Source organism: Megascapheus bottae, chromosome 24 (genome assembly GCF_031878675.1).
Source record: "Megascapheus bottae isolate mThoBot1 chromosome 24, mThoBot2.hap1, whole genome shotgun sequence".
NCBI classification, from domain to species: domain Eukaryota; kingdom Metazoa; phylum Chordata; class Mammalia; order Rodentia; family Geomyidae; genus Megascapheus; species Megascapheus bottae.
In genome coordinates, this window is record NC_143532.1 from 26,350,806 (window position 1) to 26,364,768 (window position 13,963).

A 13,963-nucleotide genomic window follows, 5' to 3' on the forward strand; every position below is an offset into this window, starting at 1 on the left:
ATTTTTTTTGTGGCTCATGGGGCTTGAACTTGGCCTGGGCTCTTGAACTGTCCCTGAGCTTTTCAGCTCAAAGCTATCTCCCTGCTCCTGGGCCTGGGCCCTGTCCCTGAGCTCTTCAGCTCAAGGCTACCATCCTACCCTTGAGCCAAGCCCTCCTTCCCATTTTCTAGAGGTTAATTGGAGATAAGAGTCTCGGGTCTTTTTGTGTCTGGGCTGGTTTTGAACCTGATCCTCAGATCTCAGCCTCCTGAGTAGCTAGGATTACAGTCATGAGCACAGTGCCTGGTCAAAGCCACTGCTCTGGCCTCTGCCATCCACCTTTTCCTCTTGTTGTTATTGTTAAATCACAATTCTGACTTCCAGCCCCACCATCAGCTCCTGTACTTCCAGTAAGTGGGATTATGACAGCCTGTCAGAATCTACCCTAACACCACTGGCCACAGCTCTTGGTGCAGGCTTGGCATGACACAGGACTGCCAATGGAATCCAGTTCTGGAACTCTGGTCTTGGAACTGTTTCTTGTCTGAAACTTTCTTTCCGGGGTGAAGTGGCCCCTGGTATTGCAGGATGGCTGCCATGCAGCTCCTGAAGGAGAGAGGCTCCCTTCATGTTTGGGAGGTGGATGTGGAAAGTGAGAGCTGGCTCTTTTGACTCTCAACCTCAGCCCGGGTCCTTTACTTCACCATTGTTCCTTTGAGTCAGGCACCCAAGTGTGCCAAGGGTTCATGAACAAGCCAGGTCCGCTTGAGTCCCAACTTGCCGTGTGGCTCAATGGAAATAATGGCAAGAGGCCTGTGAGGATGGTGAGGTGAGAGCACAGGGAGGCGGGGGCCTTTGTGCTTTAGATGGGAACTCCGAAGGTCAAAGCTCTTCTGTCCATCTCTGGGAACTCTTGAGTATGACAGAAGTTCCTTTGCTTATATTGGGGCACATGGAAATCACAGCTCTTTAAGAAAGCAGAAAAGAGCCAGATGTACTGGTGTATGCCTATAATCCTTGCACTGAAGGAGGCTGAGGCAGGAAGATTGTGAGTTTGAGGCCAACCTAGGTTACATAATGAGACCCAAGTGGTAGAATGCTAGCTTTGAGCCAAAGGAGCTCAGGGACATCTCCCAGGCCCAGAGTTCAAGCCTCAAGACTGGCAAAAACAAATAAACAAACAAAAAATCTTCACTGGGTCTGAAGAATTAAAAATGTTCAAGCTAATGTGCAGGTAGGGTGAAAAGCTAGAGGCTTTATTTTGTACTGTTAAGTAAGATGTAGTTTGTGGCTGAGAAAAGGACAGGGTATAGACATTAGTATTTGAAGAATTTAATGAGCACCAAAAACAGCCATAAGTCCAAGTGCCCATGACTTGTGCCTGTAATCCTAGCTATTCAGGAGGCTGAGATCTGAAGATTGTGATTCAAAGCCAGCCAGAGCAAAAGTCCCCTTGAGACTCATCTCCCTCCAATCTCCAATTACTCACTTAAAAACTGAAAGTGGTACTGTGATTCAAGTGGTAGAATGTTAGCCTTGAGCACATAGAGGCTCAGAGACAGTGCCCAGACCCTGAGTTCAAACCCCACAACTGACAAAAAACAAAACAGTCTTAAGGCACTAAATGAACTATTGCGACTAAATGAACTATTGTTTTAATCATGAATCTAGTAGAAGTCGCTGGGAGATTCAAGCAGGTTTGGGGGTGGGAAGAAAACACAGATTCCCATCTGAATCTCCGGCCTCATTTCCAGACATGCTGAAAACCTAGGGCGCACTGAGAAAATATGTCTAAAGTCTTCTTTTATTGAAATGGGGTCTCACAATCCTCTTGCTTCAGTTTCCCAAGAACACCACCGTGGTGCTATAGCTTAGATGTGTGTGTGTGTGTGTGTGTGTGTGTGTGTGTGTGTGTGTGTGTGTGTGTACTCAGGACTTGGGCACTGTCTGTCCCTTAACTTTTTCCAATCAAAGCTGGTGATCTGTCACTTGAACCAAAGCTCTATTTCTGACTTTTTAGTGGCAGTGGTTAATTGGAGATAAGAGTCTCATGGACTTCCCTGCCTGGGCTGGCTTTGAACTATAATCTTCAGATCGCAGTCTCCTGACTAGTTAGGATTATAGGTGTGAGCCACTGGTATCCAACTTGAAGGCTTTTGTTTTCCTAACTGAAAGTACAATTGGTTGTATGTTGAAGAGTTGAGATGTTAGATTTATGAAGAATCAATTAATTAGACTCAGTGGTAGAGTGCTTGCCCACCGTGTGCAAGGCCCTGGGTTCAAGTCTCCAGAAGGGGAGAACAGGGAGGGGGAGGAGGAGGAAGAGAAAGAAGAGGAGGAGAAGGAGGAGGAGGAAGAAAATGATATCTAAAGGATCAGTTGGCCGAAAGCCTGATAAGTCTTTGCATGGAGGAAATTCCTGTACAGGAAAATAGATGGCCCTACTAGGAGCAGAAACTTCTGTTTGATACTTGCCCAATTCTGTGCATGTTTTGTTCCTTCGTTTGGAAGCCACATTTGGACTGATGTGACAAGTGCTTAGTGCTTAGCCTGCTTCTTTCTTTTTCTAGTTGAAAAGCCATTAGAAGGGTTTAGAGGTTTTGTTGTTGCTGTTGTTGTTTTTTCTTTTCTTTGAGTTATACTTCTCATCTTTTCATGGTTATGAAATGCATTATCCTAGTCATATACCTGAAGAATTATAAATGTATGATTTTATTTCAAAGTGTTGCACTGGTTTCTGTCTTTGTCTGGCAGTCTACATAGCAATGAGACCAAGAGCTCTTCTTGCTGGAGTAGCTGGTGCAGCCACCCACAGCTATGCAGAAAGAAATAGCCTCAGTCACTTCCTTCTTTAAAGTAAAGCAAACACAAGTTTTCAAAATCAATTAATAGAATGCAATTAATAGAATGCAACTGCGTTCTCTGCACAAGTCTGGCTTCTGCATGTAAGAAGGAATTGCTTTCCAGCTCACCTTCAGCAGGCACCCATGGCACTAATGCTCAGTCACCATGGCTGTTTCTGTTTTGTTTACTGAAGTCTTAACTCAGGGGCCATAAAACTCATCTTTTTTTTTTTTTTTTTTTTTGTCAGTCAGGGCTTAAAGTCAGGGCCTTAGGGCTGTCTCTGAGCTGTTTTGCTCAAAGCTAGTGCTCTGATGCTTTGAACCACAATGCAACTTCTGGTTTTCTGGTGGTTCATTGGAGATAAGGGTTTCACAGATTTTCCAGCCTGGCCTGGCTTTCAACTGTGATCCTCAGAGATCAGCCTCCTGAGTAGCTAGAATTAGAGGCATGAGCCACCAATTCCTGGTTAAAATCCTTCCTTTTAAAGAGGGCAATTTGTGCTGAATATGGAGAGTCACCTGTGTAATCATGGTACCCAGGTGGTAGAGGCAGGAGGATCTTGAGTTCTAGGACAGCTTCATCTGAAATCTGAGGATCACCCTTTTGAAGCCAGCCTGGGCAGAAAAACTTCTGAGATGTTTATCTCCAGGTAACCACCAAAAAGTTGGAAGTGGAATTGTCGCCCATGAGGTGGAGACCAGCTTTGAATGAAGAAGCTAAGGCAGAGAGTGAGACCTTGAGTTCAAGCCCCAGTACTAGTACACACACAAAAATAACTTCCCTGAGACAGTGTCCCAAGATACTCATAGAACCAGGTTCTACCAAGAGAAGCCTGCCTTTGCATTTTTGTGGCTGGAAGCACAATCATTTATGTCTTGATCAGGAGCTGTTTCTAAATTATTTATCGTATGCTACCCCTTCAACCTTCTGTCCCTTAACCTCCTCATGTCTCACGTTCCTAATCTATGGAATGGGGGCAGCTGTATTGGAACATCATCTTGAGTTTAAGTGAGTTACTGTCCTAAAGCCTTTAGAAGATACAAAGCGCTGGCCAAGCACGAAAGAAGGAGAAAAGGCTGAAGGAAAAGCAAGTGTGTGAGAGAAAAGCAGTTTCCTTTGGATGCATGTTAGTGATGCATCTACATCAGGGTTAGACAAATCTGGGGTGAACAATGGGCAGGTCTGCGTTGGAGATTCATATCAGGATGATTGGCATGTGGTTGGGATTTAATGTCATGAAACTGCAATCACCAAGAAAGTAGAGATGAAGGACAACCATCTCAAAAATGGGGCCCTGGATCACCTCAAGGTGTAGGAGTTGGGGATCTGGGAAGAAGACTAAGAAGGAGCAGTGAAGTAAATGGAGGAGGCCCTGGAGAGTGAAGTGTCCTGGAAGCCCAGAGGAATACAGCCAAGGATCAGCTGCTCCTGCTGGCCAAGTGGCATCAGGGCAGAGGGGACATCACTCAGGGTGGCCACAGAGGCCATTTGTCATCTTGGAGCAGTACTGGCAAAGTGCTGGAGGCCCCTGCCATACTGGACCTTGTGTAAGAGGATTTGGGGAGGGCATAATGGGTAATAGAAGTCACTTTTGAAGATATTTCTATAAAGAAGCTCAAAGAAATAAGAGGGAGAGCAGGTGCTGGTGTCTCATGCCTGTAATCCGAGCTACTGAGGAGGCTGGGATATGAGGATTGTGGTTCATACCCAGCCCAGCCAGGAAAGTCCATGAGATGTTTGTTTCCAATAACCACCAGGAAAAATGAAAGTGGCACCGTGGTTCAAAGTGGTAACCTTGAGCAAAAAGCGCTCAGCCCCGAGTTCAAGCCCCAGAAATAAGAGGCAGATGGAAATATGAGGTCATTAAATTTTTTCTAAGGTCAGGAGCCTAGCTTAGTGCTGAAATGCTTGCCTGCATGAACAAAGCCCTGGGTTCCATTTCTCAAAGCTGCATACAAAGAAAAGCCGGAAGTGGTGGCTATGGCTCAAGTGGTAAAGCACTAGCCTTGAAAAAGCCCAAGGACAGTGCCCAGGCCCTGCGTTCAAGCCCCAAGACTAGCAGAAAAAAGATTTCTATAAGTTGGGCTTATTTCAACTTGTGTTCAATGAATATGTGCATATATTTGCTGTTTTCTTTTATGGAACATTTGGACAGAATGGTTTTTATAGTCACAAGAAGTTGTAGAATTCTAGAAGAAAATATCACTCTTCTATGAGGTTGAACACTTTTTTCTATTATCTTGAAACAAGAGTCTTGCTGTGTAGCCCAGGCTGACCTGGAACTTGTAATACTCCTACCTCAGACTCATAAGTGTTGAGATTACAGGCGTGTACTACTATGTCCAGCTGTAAGCTATTTTTTTTTGGTCAGTTGTGGGGCTTGAACTCAGGACCTGGGGGCTCTCCCTGAGCTCTTTTGCTCAAGGCTAGTGCTCTACTACTTTGAGTCACAGCTCAAAGTGAGTGGCTAATGAGAGATAAGAGTCTCACAGGGACTTTCCTATCTCGGCTGGCTTTGAGCCATGATCCTTACATGTCACCTTCCTGAAAAGCCAAGATTATAAACATGAGCCAATGCCTGGTGGGTAAGCTATTTTTGATGTATTGAGTAAAATAGGGAAGTTAACTCAAGAACCTGATAAGGTAAGCCATTTTGGTGTTTAATAGTTGATGTTATAGAATCACTGAAAAGCCTTGAACTTGAACACACAGGTAGCGTTAGATCTGCCCTGGAAAATGGCCCCCTTCCCTTTGTTTTCTCTCCACAAAAAACTACTACCACGGACGGATGGACGGACGGACGTGTGGAGCTTTTCCCTTTTGTTCTCTCTCCATGCAAAACTGCCTATGGCCCTCCCTACAAATCCCAGCCAGCACCTGTGACCACCTAGTAACTAGTAACTATCACTTGCCGGTCAGTGGGTGACCCCCCCAGGCTCTGCTGTCACTTACATATGTGCTGTGTTCAAACATCCATCTTACCCTCCCTATATAGTCTCTCTCGGCTGTTTGTGCTCTACTCTACTCCAGAGGGCAGCCTGGCAGTTTGGCTGTCTCAAATAAACTCTTTTCTGCTTGAAACATATAGTGGGCTCCTTTTGGCAACACTTACAAGTAGTATGGTGCGTTCTATTCTGTGGTAAATCATATCTGAAAGAAAGAACTGGTAAATCAGAAGGAAAAAGAAAAACTGAAAACTCTAACAAGAAGAAAGACAGGAAAAGCCTTTAGTAAAGCTTATAGATTATCAATGGAAACAGAATGAGCTATTTCTGGGGTCATACCAATGAGAATAGTAAATATTACATGCAAGGTTCAGACCTATTATGGTTTGATTATGAGGTGCCTTCCACTAAAGGCTTATATTGAACTTTTGTCCCCTGCTTGTGACACTATTGAGAGGTGACAGGATCATGAGGCACTAATTTCATCCGTGGATTAATCCACTGAGGAGTTTATAGCTGAATGGGCTGTTAGCAAGGGGGCCCACTTGGAGGAAGAAGGTCACGTGGAATCTGTCTTTGATGTGTGGAACTTGCCCCTGGTCCCTTCCTCTTTCCTGTCTTCCTGACTGCCATGATGTGAACAACTCTTCTCCACCATGCCATTCTGTCTCTCCTAAGAGCAATGTAGCAAGCTGACTGGGGACCAAAACCTCTAAAACCCTGAACCAAAGGAAATCTTTCCTCCTTTAAGTTGATCATTTTTAAAGTACCTTGTCACAGTGATTAGAAGAAAGAAAGAGTGGAGGAAGAAGGAAGAAGAACGGTTAAAAAGAAAGAAAATACAAGATTTTTTTATTTACCATTCACCAAACAGAGTAGGGTGGGCACTTGTGGGGGAGGGGAAGACAAAGAAGAAGATCCAAGATCTGAAAGATTTAGGGTTTCTGGCAGAGCTCCTGTAGGGAATGACAATCAGAATGAGGAGAAATTCCTCCTTCCCTCCCTCCTTCCGTTCCTCCTTCCCTCCCCCTTTCTTTCCTTCTTTCCTTTCTTCCTTTCCTCCCTCCCTCCCTTCCTTTCTTTTCTTTTGCTAGTCAAATGAGCTATCACTTAACCCCAATTGTAGCTTTTTTTTTTTTTGCTTTTTGCTTTAGTTTATTTTTCAGGTAGGGTTTTCTGCTTTCATCTTGGTCAACTTCAGACTCCAATTCTCCCACCTCTATCTCCCACCTAACCTAGGATTTTGTGTGCACACCACCATAGCTGCTTCTCAGCCAGCAATCTTTTGGTTCAAAAGCAATCGATGTCATATTTAAAGGCCAAGTATTGATGGTAACTATTTCTATTTGAAATAAACTGACAGAAGGAGAAGCATACCCACACGTTCTGTAGTGGCCCCACAGACATCTGAGGAGGAGGAAATTAAGTCACATATTATCAGACTTTTCTAGTCCATGTTTGGGGCACATACACATCTTTGTATACAGTCATCACAGGCCAGAGAATGAAGGTCCAGGTTTCTTGGTGACATCTAGCTAATATTCAGGTTCCTTTGCATTTTTTTTTCTTTGCCAGTCCTGGGCTTGAGCTCAGGGCCTGAGCACTGTCCTTGGACTTTCTCAAGGCTAGAGCTCTACCACTTGAGCCTCAGCACCACTGCTGGCTTTTTTTTTTCTATATATGTGGTACCGAGGAATCGAACCTGGGTCTTCGTGAATGCTAGACAAGCACTTTTACCACCAGGCCAAACTCCCCGCCCTCCTTTGCATTTTTGAAGCCTGAGAATATATTCATTTGGGATGGAATCCAGGGCCTAGAATGCTTCACCACAGTGAGATGTGGCTGGGGAAAGGTAATTGTAAAATTTCAGCTCCTGACTTGGACATGCAAACATGTTTAATTTATTCATGGTCACTACTGTCTTCATGGCAGCTGGAGCTGCTATCACATGCAAACAACATGATTAGTTTCCATAATAGAAACGAAACACGCACCCGTAAGCTAATCAGCTAATCACACTGCAGAGGGTGTACAGTGCCTTTCCATGGCAAACGCAGTGCTCACTCACTTGATACCTCACGTTAATGGCAGACTGGGCATCATCTGTCCCAGCATCTGCTGCTTTGGGATGGGTCAGCACCCTCAACTTCCTCAGCCTGGCCCCCTCCAGGTATCCCGCCCCTCTCCAGGCCTTTGGGGATTAGACCTGATTCCAGAAGCAGAGAGATCGCTGTGAGACTAAACAGTGTTGGCTGGCTTATTTATGTGGATGAAATGTTTTAAAAGGGCAGATGGGTAGGTGGACAGGTGAAGAATCCATTGTTATGGAACAGGAACAAAGCACAAGGAGTAAATTTCCTGGGCTGAGATTTGCTCCTGGCTCCCATTATTTTACTTACATATTTAAACATGCTTAGGCAAAATGGAAAATTTACTATTGCTAAGCAACTGAATTATTGAGAAAATTCGATCTGAAAGAGAGCAAACAGAGATAAGATAAAAATAGAGATCTAAATGAGAAATGTCATGGCTGCCTGCCCTCTGAGTCTACATGTGACCCCCAATTAAAAATCAGAGTTAATCTGGACAACAGTGGCTCATGCCTATAATCCTAAACTACTCAGGAGGCTGAGATCTGAGGGTCGAGGTTCACAATCACCCCAGACAGGAAAGTCTGTGACATTCTTTTTTTTCTCATATATTTTTTATTGTAATTAATAGAAGGGTTACATTATATTTTCCAGATAGAAGGTACATTAATTCACATACATTGATACCCTTTCTCATGTCTTGGTCCCCATTTCCCTCCCCCCCACCCCCAGTCTGTGACATTCTTATATCCAATTAACTACCTAGAAGCTGAGGTAGAGCTGTGGCTCAAGTGGTAGAGTTCTAGCTTTGAACAAAAAAAATGCTAAGGGAGGTGTTGGAGGCAGGGTGAAAGTTGGTACAATACCACCCAATGAGCGAAAGTGTCAGATACTGAGTTTGAGTACCTGTCTCAGACTGGAAAAAGAAAAAAAAAGGATTAGTTAAGGGACAGCAGCCAGACCCCGAGTTCAAGCACAAAATACTACTACTACTACTAGTTAATAAGACCCCGAGTCCAAGCACAAAATAGTAATAATAATAATAATAGTAACAGTTAATAAGGACTAGACACAGGGAGAGATATTGCAGCATAGTCTATGTCCACCTCATTTACTCTTTCTTTCTTTCTTCCTTTTTGTGGGTCATGGTGCTTGAACTCGGCCTAGGCGCTGTCTGTCTCTAAGCTCTTCAGTTCAAGGCTACCACCCTACCCTGGAGCCAAGCCCCGCTTCCCATTTTCTATAGGTTAACTGGAGTCTCAGGTCCTTTTGTGCCTGGGCTGGCTTTCAACCTTGATCCTCAGATCTCAGCCTCCTGAGTAGCTAGGATTATAGACATGAACCACTGTAGCCGGCCACCTCATTTATTCTTTAAACCACCTCAATGTAAATCTAGTAATCACCCCCATTTGCTGACAAGATGACAGAGGTACAGAGAGATCAATGTGTTTGATCTCATCACCCATTCCATGGGAAGTGATAAATTTCAACACCAGACTCTTAAGTCTATCGCGAAGCTATGTCAACATCTGAATATTTCATTTCTTCTTTTGTGTGTATTCCAACTCCGAGGCTTGAACTCTGGCTTTCTTTGTACTCTCGCTTAGCTTATTTGCTCAGGGACAGCACTTTACCACTTGAGCCATAGCTTATCTTCAAATAGTAGAGCACTAGCTTTGCACAAAACAAGTTTAGGAACAGTGTCCAGGCCCTGATTTCAAGCCCCAGGACTAGAACATATGCAAAAAGAATGAAGAAGAATAAGGAATTAAAGAATGGACAGTACATTTTTGACCTTACAAACTTATAGAAAACAGAAAGAAACCTATCTTCAAGGACTCCAATTCTCCTTAACAAGATGCTTATGATGGAGGAGAGAGGTTAAAGGGCTGTCTTCCCAGGGTGGATGTGTGTTACATGCTCTCTCTGCCTTTATGTTCATATTTTTAAAAGAGTCAAAGAACACAAAAACAAAAGCTAAAAGCATATTAATCATTTGAAAATTATTTTTCCTCGTAAGGTAGGGACAAGGAGACAGGACAACTGAGCAATTACCCGATGGTTAACACCAAAAGAATTTCATTATCATGCTGACTGGGGAATCCATTGTCTTTCCTGATTTCTCGGAAAGTAAGATGACACCTTGATTTCAGTTTGACTCACATCTGTTGGGACCTTGTATAAACTTGTGTCAAACAATGACGTTCTATGATTGTTATTATATACAATATAATACTTAATGTTATTTCTTTCTGTTTTTCAGTTTTGTCGGTTGTGGAGCTTGAACTCAGGGCATGGGTGCTGTTGCTGAGCTCTTTTGCTCAAGGCTAGCTCTCTATCACTTTATGCCACAGCACCACTTCTGAGTCTCACAGATTTTCCTGCCTGGGCTGGCATTAAACTATGACCCTCAGATCTCAGCCTTCTGATTAGCTAAGATTACAGGTGTGAGCCACCAGTGCTTGGCTCCTATCATTACATATTTTAAGAAGTATCTATCTATTTATATAGTTATATGTCTGTATATATCAAAATAAAGTTATACTTAAAAAACATATCTGTGTTATACGCAAAAATAAATGGAGCAAACTTCAGTTCCTAGCCATAATACCCTAGCTTACATTGAATAACTGAGAGCACTGGTTTAGAAAAGTAAATATTAGAGGCTGGGAGTTTGACCTAGTGGTAAGAGTGCTTGCCTAGCATGCAAGAAGACCCGGGTTCAATTCCTTGGTACCATAAGTGGTGCTGTGGCTTAAGTGGTAAAAGCTCTAGCTTTGAAAAAGCCCAAGGACAGTGTTCAGGCCCTGAGTTCAAACCCTGGGACTGGCAAAAAGAAAAGAAAAGAAAAAGAGCAGGGAGTTTTGCCTGGTGGTAGAGTGATTACCTACATGCATGAGGACTTGGATTCGATTCCTCAGTACCACATACATAGAAAAGCTGGAAATGGTGCCATGGCTCAAGTGACAGAGTACTAACCTTGAGGGAAAATCCCAAGGATAGTGCTCAGGCCCTGAGTTCAAGCACCAGGACTGGCATAAAAGAAAAAGAAGGAGACAGAGCTCCATACTAGATAAGTAGATTCTACTCTATCCAGTAGATGGAGCTTAGCTCTTCTTGAGCAGGGCTGTTTTCACTGATTCATTTTCAAAGACAGGACAGAAAGGGGAACACAGGAATCAGAGTGGAAAATCTGGTAGGCACTGCATTGAGTGATAAGGATTAAAATTACTAGTAATATTAGGCTAGGGATATAGCTCAGTGATTGGGCCCTTGTCTACTGTGTACGAGACCTGAATTCAGTCTCTAGCACAACACACACACACACACACACACACACACACACACACACACACACACACACACACATTTCTAGAAAGGAGTCATGTTTACATTGTATTCTTTGCTAGGAAGCAATGATGAAAAGCATAATTTGTAGCTATGGTATTCTTTCTTAAGCCCAAGATTCTTCAATCATAAGAAAATATTAGAAAACCCCCTAACAAAGGGACATTCTACAATGTATCAGACTGGTATACATGAGAGAAAGAACAGAGGAGAGAGAGATGAAGACAGACAGATGTGCTCTCCTCTCTCTCTCTCTCTCTCTCTCTCTCTCTCTCTCTCTCTCTCTCTCTCTCTCTCTCTCTCACACACACACACAGGGAGAAGAGAAGGAGGTTCTCTTCTTGTTATGTAACCAGCAGGCTGGTCTCCAGTTTATAATCCTGCCAGAATTACAGGTGTGTGCACTACTACAATCTGTCCAAATCGTACTCTTCAAAACGGTGAAGTAATGAATAACAATCAGAAAAGTGATCAAACTGTTCAGATAGTAAAATACAAGAGGTTACACAGTAGAACAGAAAAAGGACATTGTGAAAATGGAATAAAGTTTATAATTGGATGAATAGCATTCTATCAGTGTTTACTTGCTGATTTTGACAAATATGACAAGATTAGTAAGGTGACAATTATAGGAAACTAGAGAGTATCTTTAGTAATTTGTTTTTGGCTACTTTCTTTTTTTTTTTTTTTTTGCCAGTCCTGGGCTTGAGCTCAGGGTCTGAGCACTGTCCTTGGACTTTCTCAAGGCTACAGCTCTACCACTTGAGCCTCAGCACCACTTTTGGCTTTTTTCTACGTATGTGGTACCGAGGAATCGAACCCGGGTCTTCATGCATGCTAGGCAAGCACTTTAACCACTAGGCCAAACTCCCGGCCCAAATCTGTGAAACTCTTATCTTCAGTTAACAATGTCAGGCTCATTTCAGAGCACTGCCCTTTTCTCAGGGGTTTTGTCTCTTCTCCTCACTATCTCCAAACAAACAACAACAAAAAGTATAAATAAGGTTTTTTATTTTGGTAAAATAAATTAGGCCAACCATGGGTGGCTCATGGTTATAATTCTAGCTAAGAAAAATATCCTGGGGCTTGAACTCAGGACCTAGATGCAGGATGCAGTCCTTTAGCATTTTTTTTTTTTTTGCTCAGGTTTGTGACCTACCATTTAAACCATCGCTCAATCTCCAGCTTTTTGGTGGTCCCTAATGGAAGATAAGCGTCTCACAGACTTTACTGGCTTGGCAGGCTTCAAACCATTATCCTTAGATCTCAGCCTCCTTAGTAACTAGGATTACAAGCATAAGCTACTAATGCTCAACCTAACTTTCATTTTTCCAGACTGAAAAGTCGTATTTATACAGTGTAAAAAAATTCATTGTGAGATAGAGAGGATGAGAAGCAAAATCCTCGAGAAAAGGGCGCTGCATTGAAATGAGCCTAGCACTGTGCAACCTCCCCCTGAAGCATTCCTTTGAGGGCCTGGGTGGCTCATGGATAGCGTTGGGCCTGGTGACTTCAACTGAGTGAGATCTCCGTGGTTTTGAAACCACTGAGGACCGGTAATTGGTGACCATGATCACTTGCAGGATTGGCCCATTCTTCTGCCTGAAGGATTCTCCAAGATCACTCCAAAAGACTGCCCTCTTCCAAGGTCTATAAAATTGCATCTACCCCATTCTGTGGTCAGCTTAATGTAGGCGCCACATCCTGAGAACCAGGATGTTTTTTGTGTGAAGCCACACATGTCATGAAGGCTACATTCAGGGACATGGTCCTTACATGGACCTTTCAGGAAAAGGTCGTAATGAAGCCCTCCTGTTTATGTGCTACACGTTATGAATATTACTATAACAGAATGCACTGTGGGACTAGGCACAGGCAATCAAAAAACAAAACTGTTATAAAGCAATCACCTGTCACTCAAAGCTGTCTAGCACAAAGTATTTTTCCTGTAGGCTGGGCACTGCAACACGCCCTTAATTCCTATCAGTTATAAATTGTCCCTTAGGGCCTTGGAGTTCTCTCGCTCAGGCTGTTCCCACACTGCAGAACTCTTTATCTTTACTCAATAACTGTGTTTCATTATGCATTCTAGTTTCACTCAATTCTTTGTTCAGGACCAACCACAAATCACAGCCACCATCGGATAACAATCTTGCATGGCTAGGGAGATGGAAAAGTAGCATTTGGGCTTCACTGAAGAGCAGAAAACACCTCATTAGAACCCCACAGCAACACATCCTAGGAATTGATGCATAGCTCAAGTGGTTAAGTCGCCTGTTCAACAAACACAAGGCTGTGAGTTTGAACCTTAGTACCTCAAAAAAAGAAAGGAAGGGAGGACAGGGAGAAGGAAGAAGGAGGCAGGTAAGGAGAGAAGGAGAAGGAAGGAAGGGAGGGAGGGAGGGAAGGAGGGAGGGAGGGAAGGAAGCGTTACATGAAAAAAAAAAGTTCATCGGAACAAACACTGAGGGAATTTGTATTTGTTTCTACTATGTAGGAAGAAAAGAAATACTGCAAGTCCTCTTCAATAGAAGGAAGATTGTTAAAGATAGAGGCACAGCAGTGTGATGGGGATGTAAGTAGAGAGGTAAGTTAAGAGCTAAAGCTAAATGAACACATGTACATAAAATAATAATAATGCTCTTAACTGGAAGGGTACAGGGAATGTGAAGCACAGTATTGCTAAGCATGCGCAAGGCCCCAGTTTCCATCCCCAGTTCCAAAAATAAATGAATGAATGAATGAATGAATGACTAA